Here is an 11,542-nt window from a genome sequence, read left to right on the forward strand (position 1 = left end):
CTCTTGTCAAATATCAAGAGAAATCAGCTGTCAATCAATTAAAACGTACAGCTTGCAGCGCTATCTAGTGTTGTGTAGTGCAAATGCAATTGTTCAAAAGCTTGCCGGTAATGCAGTGCAAATATTCACAATAGTGCCATAGTACAAATAAAAAAATTTGTGTGCTCACAATCGCATATAAAAACAGCAATTAGAAATAATATATATGTTTAAGTCCAAGCTCAGCTTAAACCAAACATTATGTACCAAGCGTGTGTTCTCATATATATATATATGAAAGTGTTTCTATCGGAACACGCCTATGGAAGCAGAGGTAGAGGGCGGCCCCCACTCCGTTGGAAGGACCAGGTGGAAAACGATTTAAACTCCCTTGGTGTGACCAATTGGCGCCAGTTGGGGGAGCGAAGGAGCGACTGGCGCGCTTTGTTGGACGGCCATAATCGTTTAGACGGTTAAGCTCCAATTAAGTAAGTAAGTAAGTAAACTTTTAAAACACGAATACAGGAAAAAACGAAAGTCAGGTTCGTTCGCTACGCTTAACTTTTTTTGACTTGACAAAAATTAAAAAACAATGAAATTCTACTTCTTTGAGTTAAGTTCGCGCAAAAGTTTTAATATCAAAAACGAACAAAAAGCAACTTAATTTATCGGGATTTGATAAGAACATTGCTTCTGTGGCAGTAACTGTATAGTTGCTTTCGGAAGGTCCGTACGTACGTACGTAGCTCTCATATCATTTAAAATAAATATATATATATGTAAGTGATACATTTAAAGAGAAACTCTAAGAATTTTAAATGATATGAGAGCTACGTACGTACGTACGGACCTTCCGAAAGCAACTATACAGTTACGGCCACAGAAGCAATGTTCTTATCAAATCCCGATAAATAAAGTTGCTTTTTGTTCGTTTTTGATATTAAAACTTTTGCGCGAACTTAACTCAAAGAAGTAGACCAGGGCAATATTCATTGTTTTTTAATTTTTGTCAAGTCAAAAAAAGTTAAGCGTAGCGAACGAACCTGACCTTCGTTTTTTCCTGTATTCGTGTTTTAACAGTTTACTTACTTACTTACCTAATTGGAGCTTAACCGTCTAAACGATTATGGCCGTCCAACAAAGCGCGCCAGTCGCTCCTTCGCTCCCCCAACTGGCGCCAATTGGTCACACCAAGGGAGTATAAATCGTTTTCCACCTGGTCCTTCCAACGGAGTGGGGGCCGCCCTCTACCTCTGCTTTCATAGGCGTGTTCCGATAGAAACACTTTCTTGGCCGGAGCATCATCTTTCATTCGCGTAACATGGCCTAGCCAGCGCAGCCGCTGCGTTTTAATTCGCTGGACTATGTTCATGTCTGCGTATAGCTCGTACAGCTCATCATTAAATCTTCTTCGGTACTCGCCATCGCCAACGCGTAGAGGTCCATAAATCTTTCGAAGAACTTTTCTCTCCAACACTCCCAAAGCCGCTTCATCTGCTGTTGTCATGGTCCATGCTTCTGCCCCATATAGCAGGACGGGTACGATAAGTGACTTGTAGAGTATGATTTTTGTTCGCCCTCGCATGTGACGATTGCTTTTAATTAGTCTGATGTAATAACCAGAGATGCCTTTACTATAGGTTCTATGAAATGTTTTTTTTTACAGAATCCATTGCACGATATTATATCACAATCGAGAGTTCTAGAAACCCGTCTGTTACACTTTCCACAAACTACGAGAGCGATCAAAAAAAAACTCCGCGCGCAACGAAACTCAAACTTTAAATGTATGAGAACATTTTTTAATTTATAATTTATTTATTAATTTGGGAAAAATTTAATCAACATGAAATCAGGGCGGACAAGGCGCAGCTGCTTCGATTATACCTTGTAAATTTCTTCAAAGCATTCATTCCTTATTTGTAGTAAACTTATGCCAATTGCCTTCCTTGCATATTTTACTCTTTTGGCACAGTACATACTTTGTGTGTGATCATTTGTTAAAGTTATGCTTGTTGTTTTGCGGCGGTTTCAAAGAATCTGGTATTTTTGTGCGAAGAGTGCGTGGACATGCCGTATAAGGTCGGTAAAGATTTAGGCGCGATTCTTGTAGGCCAAAAGCAACAGTTGGAAGTAAGTGACAAGTGTTTTTGACAATAAGCTCAATAATTTGTCTAAACAGCTCGACGAACTAAAACCCCAATTAATGGCTTCTTTGCAGTCACCCAACAACAAAGTTGATACTGCTGCATCTTGTTATTGTGTGAGTGCCAGAAGTAGCACATTATTTATTTCTCCTATTTCTATACCATCCAACAACAATGCTATTGTCAAATAATCTTATCGAATTTCCCGCTACCTCTAAAGGCACGGAATTCTCCCAATCTCCTTTTGAAAATATGCCGGCTAACCCGCAAGCCGTCGAAATACAAAGAAATTTATTGTCTCTCTCTGCCAATATTGGCATTGTTTCAACTTTATCTCACTTCGTCTTCCACTTCTACTTCTGCTGTCAATGCGCTTCCTACATCTATACCTAAAACAAAATTAGCACCTGCAGCAAATAAACAAATGCAATCGTCAAATACGCTATCTTACAATTCTACAACAAAAAAGTGTTTCTCAACCGCCTCTACATCTAAATCATCTACACATACAACGTCACCTGTTATACCTTCACCTAAATCTAACACAACGTCTATTTCTACATCTTCACCACCAGCTAAAAACAATAATAAAAAACCAAAGGCGTCAACTTCTTACACCTACACCACCTGAAAAAAACAATAATGTTGCAAAATCAGCATCTAAGTCCGAATCAATTGTTGCTGCGGACTCTACGGTCAAAGTTAGTCGTGGTAATGTTACCAACTCTAATTCCACAGTTGTTGCTAACATTACGACAACTATTACTGCGAAACCGTGCTCTGCTACTTACCCAAGGCGAATCTATACAGGTGGTGGCAAAGCGAATTCAATGCGAATTGAATCATTTCGCCGTGCGGATGAATGCCAAGTCAAAAGAAAATTTTCATAGAATTCGATTAACTGACATTTTGTTGTACAAGGCTTTGTATGGAAAATTATCAAGAAGAAGAAGCAATCAGCTGATGGGATAACACAAGCCGTCGAATAATACCAGAGACAATATTAAAGTAGAGATGTTGCATGAACGAAAACCTCTAGTTGGTCACATTCACCACACACCACAGCAGAATGTGTTAAACTACCATTGTCTGTATTTGTTATTTAACAATTATTTGTACACTTTTTATTCAGCTAATGTGTTCAGAATTTTAATTTTTACTCTCTAAAACTCCAATATATTTTTTTTATTTTTAAAACTCCAATCAGTGTATTTTGTGTGCTTAAATTACGTTAAAAATTGTGTTAAAATTTGTGGTGTGGTGGAAGTGACGTACTAGAATTTTGTGAAGCTCCGCTGTTTTCCACCGAAGTTCGCACACGCAACATCTTTATTCTTCAAAAATCCAGTACACTGACAACTAACGAATGCAGGAAAAGGGTCAAATCGAAATTCGCGTACAGTTGTTAGTGGCATTAATGACAATGCTGATTTGGATGTGTTTGTGAAGTACAAGTGTATCCATGCATCATATTTTAGGCCGTCAGTTACTGAAGAGGGTATTGTTAAATACATTTCTTTGCACTTTGGCATTGCTTCCTCCAAATTAGCTTGCTTCAAGTTGACTAAGAGAGATGTCGATGTAAACTCTTTGGTGAGAATTTCATTTAAAATTCGTGTGTTTGCATCTGACTATAGAAAACTTTATAACGCTGCACTGTGGCCTGCCAACGTAATTATTAAACCCTTCCGTTTTTTCCGAAGCCCGGAGAAAATCCCATAGTGTCGTATACTTAACTGATTCCATCAACAATTGTTTTAACGATCGATTGCCTCTTAATCTGTCAGACACCACTCTCTGTATATATTATCAGAATTTTAGGGGTCTTAATACTAAACTAGTGGATCTTTTCGTCAGAGTTATGACTTCAGTTACGAAGTGATTATTCTTACCGAGACGTAGCTGAAACCATCGATGTTCATTTCTGCATAACAGATTCTCTGCGGGGGAAATGTATTTCGCGGACTCTAATGACATTGAGTTCCTTTGCGTGAGAGTAAAACTCTCTTCTATTTCTATCTTTCTATTTTGTAGCATTATATATTCTGCACCAGACAGATATTTCTGTGTATATAAAACATGCTTCCCTTGTGAGGTTGGTATTTTCCTTGGCTAGGTCTGTTGATTCTGTCATCGTGGCCGTTTGTGTCTTGGAATCTTACTGATGTTTTGCTACTTCCCACATCAATTCGCGATATATATGCTATGAATTTCTAAATGCGTTTACAGATATTGGTCTTTATCAACTGACTACGATTCATAATGGATTTGGTAAATGCTTAGATACATTTTTTTCTGATGACTCGTCGAATTGTTCAGTGAGCCGGCGCGATCCAACAGTTTTGCCCGAAGATGTATACCTCCGTTTCTGGCTTTATACCGGAGCGTAAAACTATTAGGAATGTGTGTTCTGGCTGGTTTCTTTTCAGGAAAGCTAATCTGTCTGTGCTTATTGACGGGGTTTCCAAAATTTCTTGGCCCGCCAATGATGGAGATCACAACATATATATTAAAAACATAACCTTTTAGTCGTTTAAATTATGTTTTTATTCTATACATATATTTCGACACGCGCGTGGTGTTATCATCAGTTGTAGTTTTCAACTAAACATTGTCATAGGAGATAATCATAAACAATCTAACAAAAACGAAGTCAATCATTAAAAAGTTAATATAATGCAAACACAATGCACTTAAAAATCAAATACAATTGAATAAGAAATACAGAAAAAGAGTAAACAATAAATGACTTGGTAAGTATACCAACAATAAAAGGAAACAAACTAAGTTTACTGAAGAGCTGAGAACAAACTTGAATACAGTGGCCAGTATGGCGATTTACGCAAACATTTTTATTTACGTAGATGTGAAGGGATTCTAAAATGTTTAATATGTTCACTCTTGATTCGGATTTTATGATTTGCCAGTCGCTTTCACTTATCGAGTGTTCATTCTATAGGGCATGTTCGGCAATTCCACTTCTAGGATCGATATTTTCAATATATTTTAAGTGTTCCTTTAACCCGGTCGTCTCGGCACTCAAGTGGTACTGGCAGGTCTCGGAAGACAACGCAGATGACCCAAGCTTCGACTACTCTCGCCCAAAAATGAACTTTTGGGCCAGTTCAAATCGGCAGACTCGGACTACGAGGTGATTCGTGAGATCTTGGAACGGAAGCACCTCCCGCAAGATAATTTCGATGAATTCTATGCCGATATCCATGATCTCACTTTCCGCGTAAGAGGCAGGATTCCAGAGCCCGAGTTAGTAAATATCATAAAGGGAAACCTAAAGCCGTTCTTGGCAAACCCACTTTCCTGGGGGATCAAGAGCAAGTGATGTCGGTCGCAGATTTAAAGCAGATTTGAGAAAATTGTTTAAACAAAATACAAAATTTGTTGTCTGCGGCGACTTTAATAGTAGACACCGTGACTGGGGTTGTTTGAGGGCAAATTCTTGGGGAAATATTCTACACGAAATGACCATAACTCTACCTATTGGCAGTTCCCAAAGTGCCATGTAAAAAACATCATGTCAGCTTACTACCACATATATTACAAATTATTACGACAAGAAATTATTACCGCCGTCAATGGGGTCGATATAGAGTCCCAATCGACTTTGAAATGATGGAAAGATACACCCGTTTAGTCAACTTAGAAATTTTTCATCACAGAAATAATTCATGGTCAGAAAAATTTAGTGAACTTGAACATGGATCTAAACACTTCTGGAATTTAACAAAGGTCCTAAGGAGAAAGTCCCTAGGAATTCCACAACTAGTCTCTGAAAGCGAAATTATTTATACAAATAACAGAAAAGCGGCATTGTTCTCTGAAAGCTTTTGCGAGTATCACAAAGTTGCGGAAAACTTATGTACGCAAAGCAATGCTAATTTGGTCACTTCAAAAATCTTGTTACTAGCTATCGACCAAACAGCCTATTAAGTAGCCTCAGCAAGATACTAGAACAGGTCTTGAAATGTAAAATTTGGGAGGTTCTATCTTCCAACGATATCACACCAGACGAACCGTTTCGTTTTCGACAATTTCATAGTACTACTCAGCAAATTAAAAGACTATGGAAGCATATAAAGCTAAACTTTAATGCAAAAAAATCCACTGCCCTCGTATCCTTAGATATTGAGAAGGCCTTTGATACTATGTGGCATGATGGTTTAATTTATAAGTTAATTAACTACGGTTTTCCGCCGCATTTGATCGCAACTATTAGAAGCTTTTTTACTAATCGATATTTTTGTGTACAAGTTGGCAATGAGTTTAGTGATTTTAAACTAATTCCTGCTGGGGTTCCTCAAGGATCAGTTATTGGCCCCATCCTCTATATTATCTACTGCTCAGATATACCAACATTACCTGGTTGTAACTACGCAATGTATGCAGATGACTTGCTATTTTTAATTCCCATGAGTTTGGTCAAAAGTCTGTGGAAATACTACAGTATTCTCTAGACATTATCATCGACTATTTGTGTAAATGGAGAGTTAAAGTCAACGTTAATAAATCTCAAGCCCTCTTTTTCAAAAGAATCCCAATACTAAACCAAATATATGCAATACTGAGGTGCACTGGTCGACCAATATCAAATATCTTGGAATTGTACTTGACCCAAAATTACTCTTTAGAGATCACACCCAATATATTCAAACTAAATTTAGAATAGCTCTAAAACTTCTGTATCCGTTAATAAACCGAAAATCTAAGCTCAGTAATGAAAATAAGACCACAATTGCTAAATTTATTTTTCAATCTATAATTTTATATTGGTGCCCAATTTGGGGTAAATGTACATAACGCACATTGGGAAAATACAAGTTAAACAAAACAAGAAAGGAAGGTTAAGTTTGGGTGTAACGGAACATTGCATACTCAGTTGAGAGCTATGGTGACAACATAAGGGAAAATAACCATGTAGGAAAATGAACCGAGGGTAACCCTGGAATGTGTTTATATGACATGTGTATCAAATGAAAGGTATTAAAGAGTATTTTACGAGGGAGTGGGCCATAGTTCTATAGGTGGACGCCATTTAGGGATATCGCCATAAAGGTGGACCAGGGCTGACTCTAGAATTTGTTTGTACGATATGGGTATCAAATGAAAGATGTTAATGAGACTTTTAAAAGGCGTGGGCTTAGTTCTATAGGGTGACGCCTTTTCGAGATATCGCACATAAAGGTGAATCAGGGTTCACTCTAGAATTTGTTTGTACGATATGGGTATCAAATGAAAGTTGTTAATGAGTATTTTAAAAGGGAGTGATGCTTAGTTCCATAAGTGGACGCCGTGTCGAGATATCGCCATAAAGGTGGATCGGGGGTGACCCTAGAATGTGTTTGTACGATATGGGTATCAAATTTAAGTTATTAATGAGGGTTTTAAAAGGGAGTGGTGGTAGATGTATAGGTGGTCGCCTTTTCGAGATATGGCCTTAAAGGTGGACCAGGGGTGACTCTAGAATGCGTTTGTACAATATGGGTATCAAACGAAAGGTGTTAATGAGTATTTTAAAAGCGAGTAGGCCATAGTTCTATAGGTGGACGCCTTTTCGAGATATCGCGATAAAGGTGGACCAGAGGTTACTCTAGACTTTGTTTGTACGATATGGGTATACAATTTAAAAGTATTAATGAGAGTTTTAAAAGGGAGTGGTGGTAGTTGTATATGTGAAGGCGTTTTCCAGATATCGACCAAAATGTGGACCAGGGTGGCCCAGAACATCATCTGTTGGATACCGCTAATTTATTTATATATGTTGTTGGATCACCCTAATAGCATTTATAGCAAATATTAAAAACACTTAATAAGTAACTGCTAACTACTCTCAATTTATACTAAACGCACTCCTTGTAAACATGTTCATACACACACACACACACACCTAACATTAAGCATTAACTATTGCACTCATTCTCAATCTCACTTATGCTTTTGGTTGTACCTACACAATTTGTTTTCCAATAAATCATTGCAAATCATCATCTTAACGTGAACGGTTCATCGTTGTAATTTAGTCGCTATATAGTATATTCGCTGGCAAGTATATACTCACTGGTAAACAGTCGCACACCCCCACTACCTAAGTTTCATGTAACCCAGGAAAATCCTCCTTGGTTCAACATTTTGGCGCCTAAACGTGGAGCTTATGTGCAACTTCATAGTCCAGATTGGGAGTTATCAACCGTCGAACATCACAACAACAACCGCCGATCCCGCAGTCAGCAGTTCATCGGCCGTAATTGTGCTGTACATTTCCCGTGGACAATCGGCAGCACTGTATACAAATAATCATCTGTACATGTAAACCGTTTGCCGCTATCAACTGCCCTTTGGAAATCGTATGTATGCATAAAATTATTATTTTTGTCACAGCCACCTTTTTGCATTATTTGAGTTTGCATTCATATTCGCTGTTGCGGTTCATTGCAAATAATTTTTTTTGTTGATTGCTGCGCCACTAGCATATACACCCACGTCTAAGCTGACGTTGCCCTGCTCGTTTCGTCATTTTCGCTTGCCCTGCCTACGTCATCACTTGACTAGCAGCATTTTTCTTCGCAACCAATATTAGCACAACCCAGCAGACAACTGAACAATCATTCAGGTCGTATACCACGTCGCAAGTCACCATGTCCCTAGAAGAATGTAAACGCAAGCGCTCCAATATTAAACGAAATATTTCACGTATAAAATCCATTGTAGAGGCAATTAAAGATACGGATGAAAAGCCGGCGCACGCCGAACTCCAATGTCGACTAGGGATTTTGGAGTCCTACTTCAAACAAGCACTTTCTGTGCAAGCAGATATAGAAGATTTAGACCTTTCCGATAACGGTCGAGCTGACTTAGAAGACAGCTACGTGGCTGTAAAGCTCAGCATACAGGCACGACTTGGGGATGATGGTAAGACCACAGTAAATTATACTGATACGGGTACACCTGCACCTGTCGTTACGTCGTCGCATCTCCCAAGGTTGTCGCTGCCTACCTTCAGTGGAGACTACGCTGAGTATAAGAACTTTATAACGTCTTTCACTCAAATTATCTCACGTGAGTCTCGACTATCAAATATAGAGCGTTTTAACTACCTTTTATCCTGCTTGAAAGGCTCAGCCCTAGAAACAGTGAAGGCCTTTCAAGTAACCAGTGAGAATTATCCCAAGGCATTAGACAGACTCAAAGAACGATTTGACAATCCGACTTTGATATTTTTAGAAGGAATCGCCTCACTTTTTACGCTGCAGCCAGCAGACAAGTCGAACGCTCAGCAGTTGAGAAGTCTCGTAGACAAAGCATCCGCTATCTACAGCTCGCTGGAATCACTGGGTACAAGCTCCGAAATTGCGCAAGCCATGTTGATTTATATAGTTATGGGGAAATGTGACCAGCAGACTCGCAATAAATGGAACGAGTCCCTCGACTACAAATCCCTTCCGACCTGGTCCAAATGCTCGCAGGTCTTAGAACGCCACAGCCAGTTTTTGCATTCATCTGATTCGTCAGTCACACGCAAGTCAGAATCTGGCAAGCATTATCGTGGGACGAATAGCAACCAGCAATCATCGTTTGCTGTATCCAGTTCCAATTGTGTTCTCTGTACCAGCTCTAAACATAGACTCACTGGTTGCCCTACATTCAAGGAGATGACTTCAAATCAGCGCTTCGATACAATGAGAACGCATGACTTACGTATCAACTGCCTTGGAAATGGGCATAGATTAGCTCAATGTCCCTCAAAAAGTCGCTGTCGAATATGCAAAAAAGGCCATCACACGATGTTACATCATGGCAATTCATCGCAAGCCACGTCATCGACACAGCAACCAACACCCATCACGCATATTTCGCAGTCTGCTGCACCAACTTGGCAACCAACAAACGCTACTTTTAGACCTCAATCTTATGCCGAACCGCATTCTTCGCAAGCTGCAAACACATTCACATATGGGAACGTCGGAAAGCGGGCAAGTAATACTAGCAACGGCAATGGTTCTAGTCAAGCACGCAACCGGTGAGTACATACTCGGCAGGGCTTTGCTTGATTCGTGTTCGCAAGTGAATTTCATCACGGACGACTTCGCCCAAAAACTTCGTCTTGGTCGTGAAAAACACCACGTTGGAATACGTGGCATCGGAAACTCACTTACAAACCTGAAGGCACGCACAACTACAACCGTCAAGTCACGGACATCGGACTTTAATTTGTCCCTACAATTTGGCATTACGACGCACATCGCCTACCAACCGGATGCTGAAATCGATACTTCGAGATGGAACCTTCCACGCAACACAACTTTGGCAGACGAAGAATTCTTCAAACCACGCCGCATTGATCTCCTGCTTGGGACAGAGGCATTTTTCGAAGCGCTTGCAGTTGGCCAAATCCGGTTAGGAGCTAATTTACCAAAATTACAAAAAACGTTGTTCGGGTGGATCATGTCTGGCCGATATCAGCAAGAGCGTCAAGCGAATACATCTACTTGTTTGATGTCATGCGAAGACTCCATCGGCGACCAATTACAGCAGCTTTGGAAACTCGAAGCTGTCAACGCACCACACAAACAAATTCAACCGGAGCACAGCATTTGCGAAGACCACTTTTTAGCCAACATTTATCATAATGCCACTGGACGCCTAACCGTAAGTCTGCCTTTCAAAGATAGTCCTACTTGTCTGGGGAACTCTTTCGAAACAGCGCGTCGTCGATTCATGTCGGTCGAGAGACGGCTATTAAAATCGCCTGAGATTAGATCGCAATACCTATCATTTATGGCCGAATACGAAACTCTCGGCCACATGTCCATTGTTACAAACCCGATTATAGATGAATCTCATTTTTCATACCACATTATTGTGTCTTTAAGCCCAGCAGCGAATCAACAAAACTTCGTGTTGTGTTCGATGCTTCATGTAAGACGACATCGCAAAAATCATTAAATGATTTACTACTAGTTGGACCAACAATTCAAACAGAGCTGTACATACTTTTGCTACGTTTTCGCTTGTTTCGATACGCCATAACCGCAGACGGTACAAAGATGTATAGGCAAGTACTTTTGAATAATAATGATCGTAAATACCATTATATTCTTTGGCGAGCTTCGCCAGATGTAGAACTCCGTACGTATAAGCGAAATACCGTCACATATGGAACAGCTTCAGCGCCATATCTTGCAGTGCGCAGCCTACACTATTTGGCAGACAAATACATGCACGAGTTCCCAGTTGGTGCTCATGTGGTAAAGTCGTCTTTCTATGTGGACGATATGTTGTGTGGAGCTGACGACATTGACGCCTTGAACACAGTAAAAACTGAAGTAATTTCTGTACTCAAGCGAGGCAACTTTCCTTTATCCAAATGGCACTCCAACCACCCAGACTTCAGAGAATGCCAA

The sequence above is a fragment of the Eurosta solidaginis genome, unplaced genomic scaffold (assembly GCF_040869045.1).
Source record: "Eurosta solidaginis isolate ZX-2024a unplaced genomic scaffold, ASM4086904v1 ctg00001460.1, whole genome shotgun sequence".
Taxonomy (NCBI): Eukaryota; Metazoa; Arthropoda; class Insecta; order Diptera; family Tephritidae; genus Eurosta; species Eurosta solidaginis.